Below are 15,251 nucleotides of genomic sequence, written 5' to 3'. Positions count from 1 at the left end.
TCCTATTGGAAAGAAAGCACACACTCTTGAAAAGTGTGATCAGAGTAGAGAGGCTCTGAGGTACAGGTTCTATTCAAGCGCTTAACCTTTACCAAGCCGTGGTAGCTGTGCAATGGAAGAGGAAAACGCATGATGTAAACCAATGAAGGGATTATCATATTGTACTGAAATTGAGTATGCGTCATTGATACATTATATTTACGTTGACGTTTTCAGCAGTACCGGGATTTTGTTTTCAAAAGTTATTGGAATTGAAAGTAAATAGTATATATGGACATTGCTTTTTTTTTCGAAATGAAAAGAGGACTCTATTAGAAACACCTAATCAAACTATTCTACCAAAACGTGTTTGAGAAAACTGCTACAAACACAAGAAAATATGAAAAACTTAAGATTGGTTTAATGGATCCATTTCACTTATTTTCAGTATTGACACGAAATTAATGCGAGCGACTACTTGTTGGTTTTGTGATGCACGGTCACAGAATATAGTCCATGGTCCTTCGGGGATACTTTGAAAAATGATTATTGTCTATTTTTTCTGATCTTCACGTTATATGTTCATGAAAATAAGGGGGGAATTGAATGACAATTATTCCTTTCAAGTGCATAAGATTTACAAGGAACGATGAGATGAAACAAAATGTTTTATACGTAGCACGAAGTGTATGCCTTTGATTTGTATATTATGGAGCAGTCAAAAATGGAGGTAGGCCTACAAATTTCTATAATTGTATTCTCCTTTAACTTCCTTTATTTCTCATGATTCATCAAAAGAAAAGTGTGGGAACGAATGATGTTGTTGAGCAAAATGATCACTTTGTGTTCCTCTTGTTAAAAACTGCTTTCTTTTAAGAACTGTAGTTGTTCTTGGATTTTTATATTCTGTTTTTACCAAGAAATGTGTACGAACATCACGTAAGCGAGTTAGTCTGAGATATGTCCTGCTGCACTGTCTTGACGTTATATTTTCTTAGTTGAAAATGATATTTCTTCATGCTTTTTCTGCTTGTTTCTAGATGTCATCAGAAGAATTTACATAGACGACAAAAATGTGGTCATTGCTAAAGTTATGCCTCGTCCTTTTTGCGTGGAATATTCAAGGTAAGAAACAGATTATGCTCGTCTCTACGCATATAATAACACAAGCAATATTTAAAACAATGATAATAATGAAAACAATGAAAACAATGACAATAACAATATTCTCTTCCAATGTCAGTTCAATTCATTATTGCAGCATTCGATGTTACAACATTAATCCTAAATTATGTTTTTTTGGAAATTAAAGGAGGGGGGGGGGCGCACCGGGCGCAACTGCTGGCAATTACTGGCTTCAACTTAAGGAGAATGGGATAACGATTAAATGCGAGCGAGCAAAGCGAGCGAGTTTGAAAATTTTGACATTACGGTCCAAAAACTACCGTTTGTAGCTATATTTTTTTCGCTTTGGAAATTAAGGGGAACACCGGGCGCAACTGCTGGCAATTACTCGAAGCAACATCAGGAAAATGGCAAAACGATTAAATGTGAGCGAGCGGAGCGAGCAAGATTACAATTTTGACATTTTACAGTCCCAAAACAGCAGTTTCTAGCTATATCTTTTCGCTTTGGAAATTAAGAGGGGGTCGCACCGGGCGCAACTGGCAGTAACTTTAGGAGAATGGCATAACGATTAAATGCGAGCGACCTTAAAATTTTGGCATTTTACAGTTAAAAAACTGCCGTTTGTAGCTACGTATACTTTTTTCGCTTGGGAAATTAAGGGGGCGCACCGGGTGCAACTGCTGGCAATTACTGGCAGCAACATCAGGAGAATGACATAACGATTCAATGCGAGCGAGCGGAGCGAGCGAGATTAAAATTTTGACATTTTACAGTCCCAAAACTGCAGTTTCTAGCTTGAAAAGTTTGAAAAAAAATATGACATTTTACAGTACAAAAACTGCCGTTTGTAGCTATATTTTTTTCGCGTTGGAAATTAAGGGGGGGGGGGGCGCACGGGGCGCAACTGCTGGCAATTGAAGCAACATCAGGAGAATGGCACAACGATTAAATGCGAGCGAGCGGAGCGAGCGAGATTAAAATTTTGACATTTTACAGTCCCAAAACTGCAGTTTCTAGCTATATCTTTTCGCTTTGGAAATTAAGAGGGAGTCGCATCGGGCGCAATTGCTGGCAAGTACTGTCAGTAACTTTAGGAGAATGGCATAACGATTAAATGCGAGCGACCTTAAAATTTTGACATTTTACAGTTAAAAAACTGCCGTTTGTAGCTATATTTTTTCGCTGTGGAAATTAAGGGGGCGCACCGGGTGCAACTGCTGGCAATTACTCGAAGCGACATCAGAAGAATGGCAAAACGATTAAATGCGACCGAAGCGAGCCAGCGAGATTAAGATTTTGACCTTTTACAGTCCCAAAACTGCAGTTTCCAGCTATATCTTTTCGCTTTGGAAATTAAGAGGGGCGCACCGGGTGCAAAGGCAGCTGGCAATTACTGGCAGCAACATCAAGAGGATGACATAATGATTAAATGCGAGCGAGCGAAGCCAGCGAGTTTGAAAAAATGACATTTTACAGTCCAAAAACTTCCGTTTGTAGCCTATTATTTGTTCGCTTTGGAAATTAAGGGGGGGGGGGGCACCGGGCGCAACTGTGGTAATTCCTGGCAGCAACATCAGGAGAATGGCATAGCGATTAAATGCGAGCGAACAGAGCGAGCGAAATTGAAAATTTTGACATTTTACAGTCCAAAAACTGCCGTTTGTAGCTATATTGTTTAGCTTTGGAAAATAAGCGTCCCCCCCCCCCCCCCCCCCGGATTCGCTACTGGTAGTCAAGGGTGTCGGTTTATATTCATGATTGGGGGAGGTATGACCAGCGAGGGGGCGTCGAATTGACAAAGCGGGGAAGGATGTCCAAAATCTGCACTTTATAGAGCTTTCCCTTTTGTGTGTGTGTGTGTGTGTGTGTGCTTTATATACATGGAAAAGTTAGGAAATAGCTCAGGTCAAGTCTTATTGTTGGCAATGCAAGGCATTTTGATATAGACTAGTATGTAAAAGCAACACTGCAAAATCAATGATCTAGCTTTGATATAACGAAGCGTAAGGTATAAGGTGTACATTCTACATCACATTGCGCAACATTGCAGCGACTCTTTGCAGTTCGGATGTTCTGAGTATACACTGCGCACATTCTGCTTATATTCAAAATGCCTGCCAGGAATCACGCTGAATGACAATCTGTTGCCGGCTTCGGGCTTTTTGAACAATGTTTCACACTATACCTCTTTTATTATGGTTAAAAGAAGTCTTAAAATATCTTATTTCTTGATCACCCTTTTGATAAATCCTAATTACCCCCGGAAGTGCCTGAAATGAATGAGTTAAAGATAATAAAAAGTTTTGGTACCTCAAAAGTTTCCTTGAATTTCCTTGTCTTAGTTTGTGTTTCAGGTTAAAGTACCTTTCATATAACTAACACTGTGAGACTTACTCGCCCCAGAGTGCTCTCATGTCTTAGTAATCATGCAATAAACTGCGACCAGCAGCCTCATACGCATAGCGACCAGCAGTCCCATACGCATAGCGTAATCGGGCTTCGCATTGTAGCATTCAGGATCATGACAGATTTAGTATCGCAGGATAAATGTCAACTTAAAATCCCAAAAATTCTTCAATTTGAAGACTTACCAATTAAGGTGAAGTATTGAAAACAGGCTTCGGGTAACGTTTGGTTCTGCCTATAGTCCCTTTCTGTTCGAATTGATGACTGAATGTGACTCGGCCGAGAGGACCTTGGGAGAGCTACATACACTGAATACTACAGCCAGTGCATGCGAACACATCACATGCGCACAAATTTCAAATCCATCAACGGATAAGATGTTTGTGTGCGCATGCGCTGGCCGTAGTAGTCAGTGTACTAGTATGTAGCTCTCCCAAGGTCCTCTCGACCGAGTCACATTCAGTCATCAATTCGAAAAGAAAGGGACTATTGGCAGAACCAAACGTTTTTCGAAGCCTGTTTTCAATACTTCAACTTAATCGGTAAGTCTTCAAATCGAAGAAATTTTTGGATTTTAAGTTGACATTTACCCGCGATACTAATTCTGTCATGATCCTGAATGCTACAATGCGAAGCCCCATTACGCTATGCGTATGGGGCTGCTGGTCGCAGTTAGCTATGCGTACAATGGGCTGCACGCTGCTGGTCGCAGTCAGTGGTTTCGTACAATATTTATCGACGCTGTACGGTGACGGCTCTGGTACGAAACCATTATTGCTAAGACATGAGAGCACTTTGGGGCGAGTAATTCTCACAGGCAACGTACTTTAACGTGAAACACAAACCAAGACAAGGAAATTCAGGGAAACTTTTGAGGTACCAAAACTTTTTATTATCTTTAAATCTTATATTCATGTAAGAATGACGGACTTGGGCCATTCTTACATGTACATTCATATAATAGCGCCCTCTCTCATCCTTCTCTCATCTCTATAGCAGAATACCATGTATATGAATAAAAGAACGACCCAATTCCATATGAATCAAAGAACGACCCAAGTCCACCACACAAAATGGCCTCTCCACAATTAATGTAAATGTTAATTGTCATAATAATATATGTTTTGATTTATATATACAATGTTGCCTTCCCATCACAGTTAAATAGAATATTATTGGACAAATAAAAAAGGTATGATTTTTTTTTTTTTTTTTTTTAGTTTACTCGAAATAGTCTTCCATGGACTTGGGTCGTTCTTATATTCATATACTCAATTAATTCTCGCTATCGCCAATGACGTAAAAAGTACCCGCATGACGAGAACACCTCGTCTAAATTGAACTCACCGTTTTGAATGTTTACACAAGAGAAGCTGCTATCCTAATCCTATTAGGATTTAACTGCCATACCCAGCATTACCAACGGTTAGCTCTCTCATGACAGAGACCCCCTCCTTTGTTGTTATCTCAGTCTGGCAAGTGTAAAATGACTGCATGCATGGGTGCACGCACACATCAGAGTGCTTTGCCGCACATTGCTGTTGCTATGTTGTCATGAGTATTCTCTCTGCCATTTCTACATGCCGGGGAGGTTGGAAGGGACTTCCCCACCTCTCAGAATATGATTTCTTAATACAATTCAGGTTTTAGACCTTGCAATCCCCTAAAACAGTGTTGAATCAATCCCTAGACTAGAGTGGTAAAGAACTCTTGCAGAGAAAAAAAAAATTCCTGCACAAATAAAGATTGCACTTTCTTTAATACGTAATTAAAAAAAATCGTGCAGCTTGTGTTTGGTAGAAAATTAACACAAAATTACGATGCCCACATCACAATCATGCAACAAGAAGTAATTTGGTCATCAGCAATGCATTTCCACTGCCGCAAATGTATAAGTGTCTTTGATGTAGACTACACATCTACAAACTGGTGCTGAAATAATCCTCAAACCCGAGTTGGAGGAGGAGTTGCACGTCTAAAATCTCTCCTAACTCGGGTCTGGGGATTATTTCGACACCGTTTTCTAGATAAGGGTAGTCTGAATTCCAGACCCTTTGCCAGTTAGATCAATTTTGCCACTCGTGTATGGATTCAAAGGAGTACTTTCTTCTGTTATAGGTCAATGTTTGTACAAGGGATTAACTGTGTAGATAAGAAGCTTGGCTGGTGAGACAAAACGGTGTCGAAAACCCTAGCTAAGCATTGTTTTACTCGGGTTGCTTTAGACGGACTGTATTCCTAATGCGGATGTGGCTTTTTCGTCAAGATTTAGTGCACTTGGTAGCAAGGGCACTTCCGGCGCGGGTCATAATTTGCACAACGCTAGCGTGCGCGTACGTGTACCTTACCTATAGCGCAGCGCCGACCACGGATACTAGTACAGTAGGCCGTTGTACCGCCCGAGCCAGCGAGTGGCCAGGCCTGTCATACTCGTACACTGTAGTCCCCGCCGCCGGCGGCCGGCCTTGCATTAGCATGCACCACTGCTGCACGCAGCGCATAAGCTAACACATACCGGTACGGCGTAGATCACAGATCAGTCATCTCTGCATACCCTGAAAATATGCTGGAAAATATTCACCCACCTGGATATACAGTATATCGTTATGGAATGCCCATCTTTTTCTTTAATTTGTTCTCTGTCGAAATGTCGCGAACACAAACGGGAACGAACAGTGATCTCGAACTTATCCCGGCTCCGAAGCAATTTCTTCCAAGTAAGTACGTACAATGTACGTAGGCCTACTACCTAGTGCTACTAATACTACCACTATAGTAAGTCGCGCGTGCATGTACTGCGCTGTGGAGTCACCCGCAAACTTCACCCACGCGGCCACGTCACGTCTCGCATGCCAGTAAGGGTCCTATTTCTGCAGATTTTTTTCATTTATTGTCGTGCGAACAACACATGGCAGCTTCGCAGCAACAACCAATAGTCGTATTAACAGCAATTTCTTCAGAATGGAGAATTTTCAAATCATATTAAAGCTGTAATTCAAGTCGAGAAAACCGGAAGTACACGTAGAATACAGTCGGTTGTGTGTGTAAATAGCATTAGTCACGTATCACGCGCATACGAACGGAAGTGACTTTGCTACCTGACTATCCCATAATGCACCGTAAATGACGCTTTAATCAACATCCGGGTACTTTTTACGTCATTGGCGATAGCGAGAATTCACGCATGTGTAACGTATAATTACCTTCGAGTATTGCTGCATTAAATCAAATAGGATATTAATGAACCTGTAGTCATGAAATTGTATTCCCTTTTCTCTTAGTGGTTTTCACCATGCCCGGAGATACTGTGTTCATTGTCGACCGCGGGAAGAATTCCATTTACAAAGCCAAAACCGAGGACGGGGTAATGCTGACGGACCTCATCTACTCAAGAGTACCCGGGGAGTTCGTGAACCCCTCGTTAGTATCCTACGATCGGGAGGAGAACAGCATCATTTGGAGCAACGAGTCTAGCCTCTCTGCCTCGTCACTGAGCGGTGACACTTCGAGGACTTTGGCGAACAACTTCAGTTAGTGGTGAATCATGACAAGCAGGTTGACAAGTGTGTGTGTGTGTGTGTGTGTGTGTGTGTGTGTCTGTGTGTGCCTGTGTGCGTGGCGTGTATGTCTGTCTAGACTGTCTGTGTGTATGCCTGTCATAAATTTCATGAACTGTTTCATCGTAAAATGAGTTAGGTCTATTCGCATTTTCTTTACTTCAGATTAGAGATTTTGCGATCTATTTGCAAATATAACATGCCAAGAAAAGGAGGAATGATTATACTATATAAATATGTACATATAGAGAGAGTGTGAAATGTGTGTCTTCAGTCGCTAAACCCCTGGGTCGACGCATCTTAGTAGTGTGTATAACGACAGTAAAGAAGAGGCGGTAGACGTAGCTTTTGAATTCCTCACAATTTGATTTTACTTCTCGAGCTTCCGGGCCCTGCCCTTTATCAAGACTGAGGACAAATCAGACAAAATACAGAACATTGTCGTCATTATTTCCGCTATTGTCGTGATCATTATTATTTTTTAGTTTATGATATCCATGTTCTGTATTTTGTTCGATTTGTCCTCAGTCTTGATAAAGGGCAGGGCCCGAACGGAAAAGGTTTTATTTTGCTGTATTCGATAATAGACAAAGTATTCGATAATAGACAAAGTATTCGATAATAGACAAAGTATTCGATAATAGACATTATATAATATTTTACAGTACCCATTAGAATTGTATGCTGCTTAACATTTCATTGAGTGGTTTCTAAATACGTCGCAAAACGTTAGAAGCTGAAGCCTCATTTCAACCAATACTATACTAGCCATGACTGAAAAGAATGGAGCCCCCGCCCAAGGAAAAAAAAAGAAAAGAAAAAAAAAGATGAGCATTCTAACTTGGGCTGGATTCGAATTCAACACAGATGGAAGGCGGTGCGAATTTACGTCAATGTATAGCAGGCCAGTGTGTCAATCAGATGCAATAAATGATGATGACGTTGAAAAAGATACTGACGCTTAGATAAGTGTAAAAGCTGTTTCTTGTTCATGCAAAGCAATTCAGACCATTATTTATTGTTGCTGCTGTTGTTGTTGTTGTTGGTACTTATGAAAAGTACATCGATACCTTAACATTCGTCGTAAGTTTTGTGCCGAAATTTGGTACTAAAAAGGTATGAAAAATACATCAATATTGTCACATTCGTCGTAAGTGTTTTACCGAAAACCAAACTTCAATCAATTTTCTTTCTCGTTATTTCCCTTTATAGCAACCTCGACTATGGCAAGTAATATACCTGAACGCATGGTTTACTGGTTCGATTCAACGAAGCTACTTTTTAGGTCCATTAGCTTTGATGGAGAGGCTAATAGCTTGTCATGGGGGACTACTGGCGACGCCTACGCGCTAAACGTTGATGCGGCAAAAAAGTGAGAGACTAAGAATAATACACATAATTAACCCTTTATCCTTCAACCTCCATTTTGCAAGGACAAGAAAGGATGAGACATTTGACTTACGTCCTTCAGAAGGCATGAAAGTTGATATTACTTTTAACATAATGCAGGTAATAAGTTGAAGGAGTATTCTATGAACACTTCCTGTTGGGGGTTAAATGTTGTGTGAGTGTATTTGTTTCATGTGTTTCGTATCAATGAGCAAAAATTTAAATGTGAATTAATAGATTACGGTAGCTTTTTCTTTCCATATGAAGCGACGACGACATGATTTTCTATACATTGAACATTCATAATATTGTTCGACAGATTATTTTCCTTAATCCTACCTTTGTACGTTGAGGAATAATGTTCCAGCAAGGACGTTTATGAGATAGAGTTGCAACGGCCTTCTTTACTTTGAACCCATGTCGCCTCTAAAAATATTTTAAGCATGGACCAAACTGGATCGGCCTCATAGATAGGAGGGAATTTAATGTATTACTCTTAAAAGATGTCGCCCACATAATGACAAAGACACGACGATGCACAAGTAGATATTGCCCAAAGATGGATGACATAAGACAATGTCAAAACAATTGAATTGGACATGACTGAACGCCAGTCTGACATTTCGATTTATGAAGAACTATTTGTGAAAGAGCGGGTCTTCTTTGACATCATGCTAAAATTTGGTATGATAAAACGGGCAGGAAAGTGTTTTTTTTAGCAGTTTTTATCTCGAACATTTTTGGTAGAATAGTGTGATTAGGTGTGTCTTTAGAATCCCTTTTTCATTTCTGGAAAACCTTGTCCACACTCTTCACTTTCAACTCTAATAACTTTCGAAAAGATAGTGCTACTGCTTTGAAAGTTGGCATTAATTATGGACAGAATGTGTTAATGAGGCATGCTTAATTTCAGTTTAATCTAATAATCCCTTCATTGTTGTTACTCCATGGTGGTTTACTTCCTGTTTTTTGTCCCATTCATCGCACAGCCAGCACGGTTTGGTAAAGATTAAGCGCTTGAATAGACACTGTACTTCAGAGCCTCTTTTCTCAGTTCACACTTTTCCTGAGTTTGTGCTTTCTTTCCAATATTTAGATAGGTTAGGAGAGTCCATTTGATTTGAGTTATACATCATTTTAAAGCTTAAAGTCTGCTCTTTCAGAATATGGTCTTAACTAAAAATTCATGTCTGGCGACTTTTTGTTTCTTTTGAGATGCAGGGTCACATGATGATTATACCATGCCACTTTCACTTGTCGGATTATGCGGAACGGAAGTTTCCGGTAGAGAACATTTTCTCACAGATTCGCAAAAACATCTCTAAAATTGCATGTCTGTACATATTTCAAAAACAGAGTGTTCCCAGGAGACTGACTACTGTTTGAAAAAAAAGTCAACCTTGCTTTACGTTTTTCTCGCATAAGTCCAATAAACACCCCAGTCACATGCCTCGTCAAATTCTCTTCTCTTTACATGAGTCGTTTCTTCTCTAGGTCGAAGCTATTTCTTCAGTCCCCCAAAATAGATTCGACCTGGGCAAGGTTGACTATTAAAGCCTGACCAAACTTCACCTCTTGAGCTTCATTAGTCCCCGACAATAGGGGGAGAAAGTGGCTTCTTGAACCCTCCTCATCACCTTTAAAACTACGTATTGAAATTGTATGAATTTGTATGAATTGTATGAAATTGTATGAATCGTATGAATTTGTAAGATGAAATGTAGGCCCTTTTGCGTGAAAAAAAAATCAATACAGAAAAAAAAATCATCTGCCTGATTTTAAACTTTGGGGTATATAGGAAAAAAACAACACATGATTTCAACTCTGTGCAATAAATGATCCTGTGTACACACTTTCGCCTATATAGCTACCTGTGGTGGTCTGCGGATTTCCAAATCATGCGGGCGAGACTGGACGGTAGTGAGCAAACAGCGATCGTCAGCGATTCTCTAACTATCGTCACTACACTTTACTACGACGAAACAGGTTTATAGTTGTTGTCTTCAATCTATCTCTGTCTTTTCCCTCTTCCCTTACGCCTTTGTTTTGTACAAATTAATGGTAGCCTACGAGACGTAATTTTCACTACAACAGTTCGCAAGTTTTAGTCAGGTCTTCTCTAGTTTGCAATGCATTATCAACGCATCGTAAATAATGTGTATCGGAAAAGGGAGAATCGTGTTTAAATGTGCCTGATAGGAAACTGAATTAACTTGAGGTGCATCAAAAGTTTTAACACATTTTTGACTGTTTAATCTCAGACCTGTCCGTTCCATAATCATTAGACTGAATTCATACACAATTGTAACTTACGGTGAAAAAGTTAGCATAAAGCATTGAATATACTTTGTAAGAATATGGCTGAACATTATTGTGATACACGCAGCCGTGATCCTGTTTCTATGAAACTATGTCTTACACGAAATCATCATATCTGTGTTTGTTCCAGTGCCAGATTCTTTTAAAATCCCGCGTGTAAAAAACAAAACAAAAACAAAAACAAAAACAAAAACAAGACACAAACAAGGAAGCAAGCAAACAAACAAACAAACACAAAACTAACAACTTATGTAACCTCCGAATGAATCCCTTATGCTTATCATAATTACACAATTGACGATAGGCCCTATCCTATATACAGGCCTATCATTGCACTGGCACATTGATAGAACAGCTCATACTCTACATGACCACACATTTGAATTTTCTAAAGGTCACCCATTGAGAGTGCTGTTTACCAAAATATCATAAAGAAATACATAGGAAATAATGTTTTCATGCTAAAAACAGTTTTTTTTTAATAATTTCTTATCCCCAGTATATACAGTACATTTCATTACAGATCAATTATTTTCATATTTGCCACAAATGATGTGCAAGTCGAATCTCGTCATCATTTTATGTCTGAACATTTTCAGGGTCACCACACGGGGGCGCCATTCGTAACATAAAGAAACACAATATGAGACCGCTGATGTATTGTGTGGGATGGGTACATTGTATAGTTATCCAATTTCATATTTCCAAAATATTGGAATTTTAAGTTTGCAGATTGTATGATAAATAATTGATATTACAGCAGTGGCGTATCTAGGGGGAGGGGGGGGGGCAAGGGGGACACGTGCGGGGACACGTGCCCCGGGCGCCACTCCTTGGGGGCGCAAAAAAAAAAACGGGAAAAAACGAAGAAAAGAAGAAAAAAAACGAAGAAAAAGAAGAAGAACAAAAAAAAAAAACAAACAAACAAAAAAATCGCCCGGAAAGGGGGGTGGGGAGGGAGAATGGTGGGGGGGGGGGGGGGCAGAAAACCAAATCAAACAAGATAAAAAACAAAACATGATGCTGAAATACAAAAATTTTCGGCTCGCTCGCCAAATATATATAAAAAAGAAGGTAAGAACAAAACTTGATAAGATGACGCGGACAAAATGACAATGTCTATTGTGTTCACACATGTCATTTAATATTTAGCAGGCAAAATGTTTCACTGAGCAGCGGCTGCAATTTCTTTCGTTCTGAAGCGATCGCCAATTGGATCAAAAGGCGACAACGGTTTCGAACATAGGGGGGGGGGGCGCGCAAAAACCCCCAAATCAAACAAGATAAGAACAAAAAGCAATGATGACGCGGAAATATACAAATTTCGGCTCACTCGCTCGTACTAATTTAGAGTATTTTTTCAAGTCCTCAGTTTGTTGGTATAAATCGTTATCTATAAGGTCGTCACTATATCGATTAGAATTGTAAGATTTAATAAGCAAAAAATGACAAGAGTTCCATGTTTAGTAAGCTGAAATACAAAAATTTTCGGATCGCTCGCTGCGCTCGCTGGCCAAAATTTATCAAAAAAAGGAAGAAGAAGATAAGAACAAAACGTGACGATGACGCGGACAAAATGACAATGTCTCTTGTGTTCACGCATGTCATTTAATATTTAGCAAGCAAAATGTTTCACTGAGCAGCGGCTGCATTTTCTTTCGTTCTGAATCGATCGCCAATTGGATCAAAGGAGGACGCCAATGGTTTCGAACATACGGGGGGGGGGGGGGGGACGCGCAAAAAAAAACAACAAATCAAAAAAGATAAAAACAAAACGTAATGATGACGCGGAAATATACAAATTTCGGCTCACTCGCGCGCACTAATTTAGAGTATTTTTTTAAAGTCCTCAGTTTGTTGGTATAAATCGTTATCTATAAGGCCGTCACTATATCTTGATTAGAATTGTAAGATTTAATAAGCAAAAAAATGACAAGAATTCCATATTTTGTAAGCTAAAATACAAAAATTTTCGGCTCGCTCGCTGCGCTCGCTCGCCAACATATATAATATATATATATATATATATATATATATGTATTTAAAGAGAGATAAGAACAAAACGTGATGATGACGCAGAAATATACAAATTTCGGCTCACTCGTGCGCACTAATTTAGAGTAATTTTTCAAAGTCCTCAGTTTGTCGCTATAAATCGTTATCTATAAGGCCGTCGCACTATATCTTGATTAGAATTGTAAGATTTGATAAGCAAAAAATGACAAGAATTCCATGTTTAGTAAGCTGAAATACAAAAATTTTCGGCTCGCTCGCTGCGCTCGCTCGCCAAAATTTATCAAAATTCGCTACATTCAAATCACCCTCAAAAGTCCCCTTTTAAGTGCTTGAAAAAAAGCATATCATGTAGACTTTGTTTAAAGTCCCTACTGGGATGGGGTTGGGGTTGAACACTTTTTCAGAAATTAGTGGCGCAATTTTCGCGCTTGCCCCGGGCGCCGTTTTCCCTAGATACGCCACTGTATTACAGACATAACTCGGGTGAAGGAATCAAGAAGGAAGTGACACAAAATAGAAGGCAAATCTTTGGAAAATACTGTTGTTCTCAATGATCTGTATTATATCTGTTGGTTAATGTCTTTGTCACACAAAACAAAGGAAATAACAGGAAAAACATTTCAGGGCCACAAGTACTCCACAAAGTATTTCAGAAAATTTCGCCGAGATGCAGTTATTTCATACACTAATTGAAATTGTACCCCAAAAAATACGCAAAATCTGACCGACATGGCTGTCAATTTTTGGGTTGACATGGCAATCAGCAATATTAAATACAGCTAGCTTATATATCAAATGTTTGCCAGAAGGTTTTGGGAAAAGTCATCAAGTTCCAGTTTGCCGTACAATTTCATATCTCAAACACAGATGATCGTTTGTACTGGGTGAATCTGGGATCAGTTGGCAAGCAATCTCCCCCACTTCTTGAAAGTAGCTCTTCGGACGGAAGTGATCGGTTGGCACTGTTCGAGGAGGCATCGTGGCTCGCGGGCAACATCGTCAGCATCGCAGTGTACGATGGCGTCTTTTACTACTTGGATGCGCGTTCTGGCGGTGGATTTGGAGCTGTGAATCTCACTACCGGGGAAAGGTCGTTGGTATCTCAGCTACGAGAGAAGGACGGGAACGCGATTCCATTAACTACCGATCTTACGGACATCAGGGTGTTTCCAGCGATGCCCCCCTCACGTAGGTCTATCCATTTTCTACACATTAGAATCTTCATTGACTTCTTAGAGAACCCAAGCAGATTTATCTTTTCCTCTTTTTTTTTTTGTACAAAGTTCGCATAAATACTACACTTGTATAGATTGATGGGTGGTCGGATTACTGATGTATACACAAGTATTCGTAAATCGACAAAACAACACGTCATTAATTAATTGTTTGTTTATAATACTTTGATTTCACAGATATAGATACACTGAGACCACTAGTCTTCGGTATACTAACTGCCAAGCATGGGTAGTTCTGCCATAATGATATTTTGTATAAACAAGAACAAAAAGGGACGTCACTGTGACACGATGTATGATGTATTGTATACTGGAGGTAGACATGCTCCTGACAGCTTTCATAGTAAACCGTCATATCTAATGATAATTTCGGAAAGAACAACCTCTATAAGCTTGAATTGTACATACAGTTCACTCTTCAAAAAAGAAGAAGAAGAAAAAGGAAAAAAAAAAAAAAAACATTATCAACCTTCCTTACCCGTCTACACAATGGGAGGAAATAACTACCTCTGGGAATGCATTAACTCGGAATATAGACTGACTTGTAGGGACTATACTCAAGTGATGAAATCAACCAGGGGAGCTTTCTATATAAAATGAATGGGAGAATTCCCCCCCCCCAAAAAAAAAAAAAAAAAAAAAGATAAAGATAAAATAAGTACATAGATAAAAAAAATGAAATAGATGAATAAAATGTGACCCTGCACCTCAAAATATACAAAAACTCGCCAGACATGGATTTGTAGTTATGGGCAGATTCTGAAAGAGCAGACTCTAAGCTTTAATTTTGATGTATAACTCAATTCAAATGGACTAAATACTGGAAAGAAAGCGCACACTCTGGAAAAGTGTGAACTGAGAAAAGATGCTCTGAAGTATAGAGTGTGCATTCAAGCGCTTAATCTTTACCAAGCTGTGCTGGCTGTGCGATGAATGGGACAAAAAATAGGAAGTAAACTACCTGAGTAAAAACAATGAAGGGACAGTTAGATTAAACTGAAATTAAACATGCCTCATTAACACGTTATGTTCATAGTTAATGCCAACTTTTAAGGCAGTGGCCCTATCCTTTCAAAAGTTATTAGAGTTGAAAGTGAACAGTGTGGACAAGGTTCTTCAGAAATGAAAAAAAGGACTCTAAAGACACAACTCATGACACTATTCTACCAAAAATGTTCGAGATAAACTGCTAAAAACACACTTTCCCGCCCGTTCTATGATC

This window comes from Diadema antillarum, unplaced genomic scaffold (genome assembly GCF_040938485.1).
Source record: "Diadema antillarum isolate AM-2024a unplaced genomic scaffold, OU_Dant_1.0 scf00000196, whole genome shotgun sequence".
NCBI classification, from domain to species: Eukaryota; Metazoa; Echinodermata; class Echinoidea; order Diadematoida; family Diadematidae; genus Diadema; species Diadema antillarum.
This window is presented reverse-complemented; position numbering follows the sequence as displayed.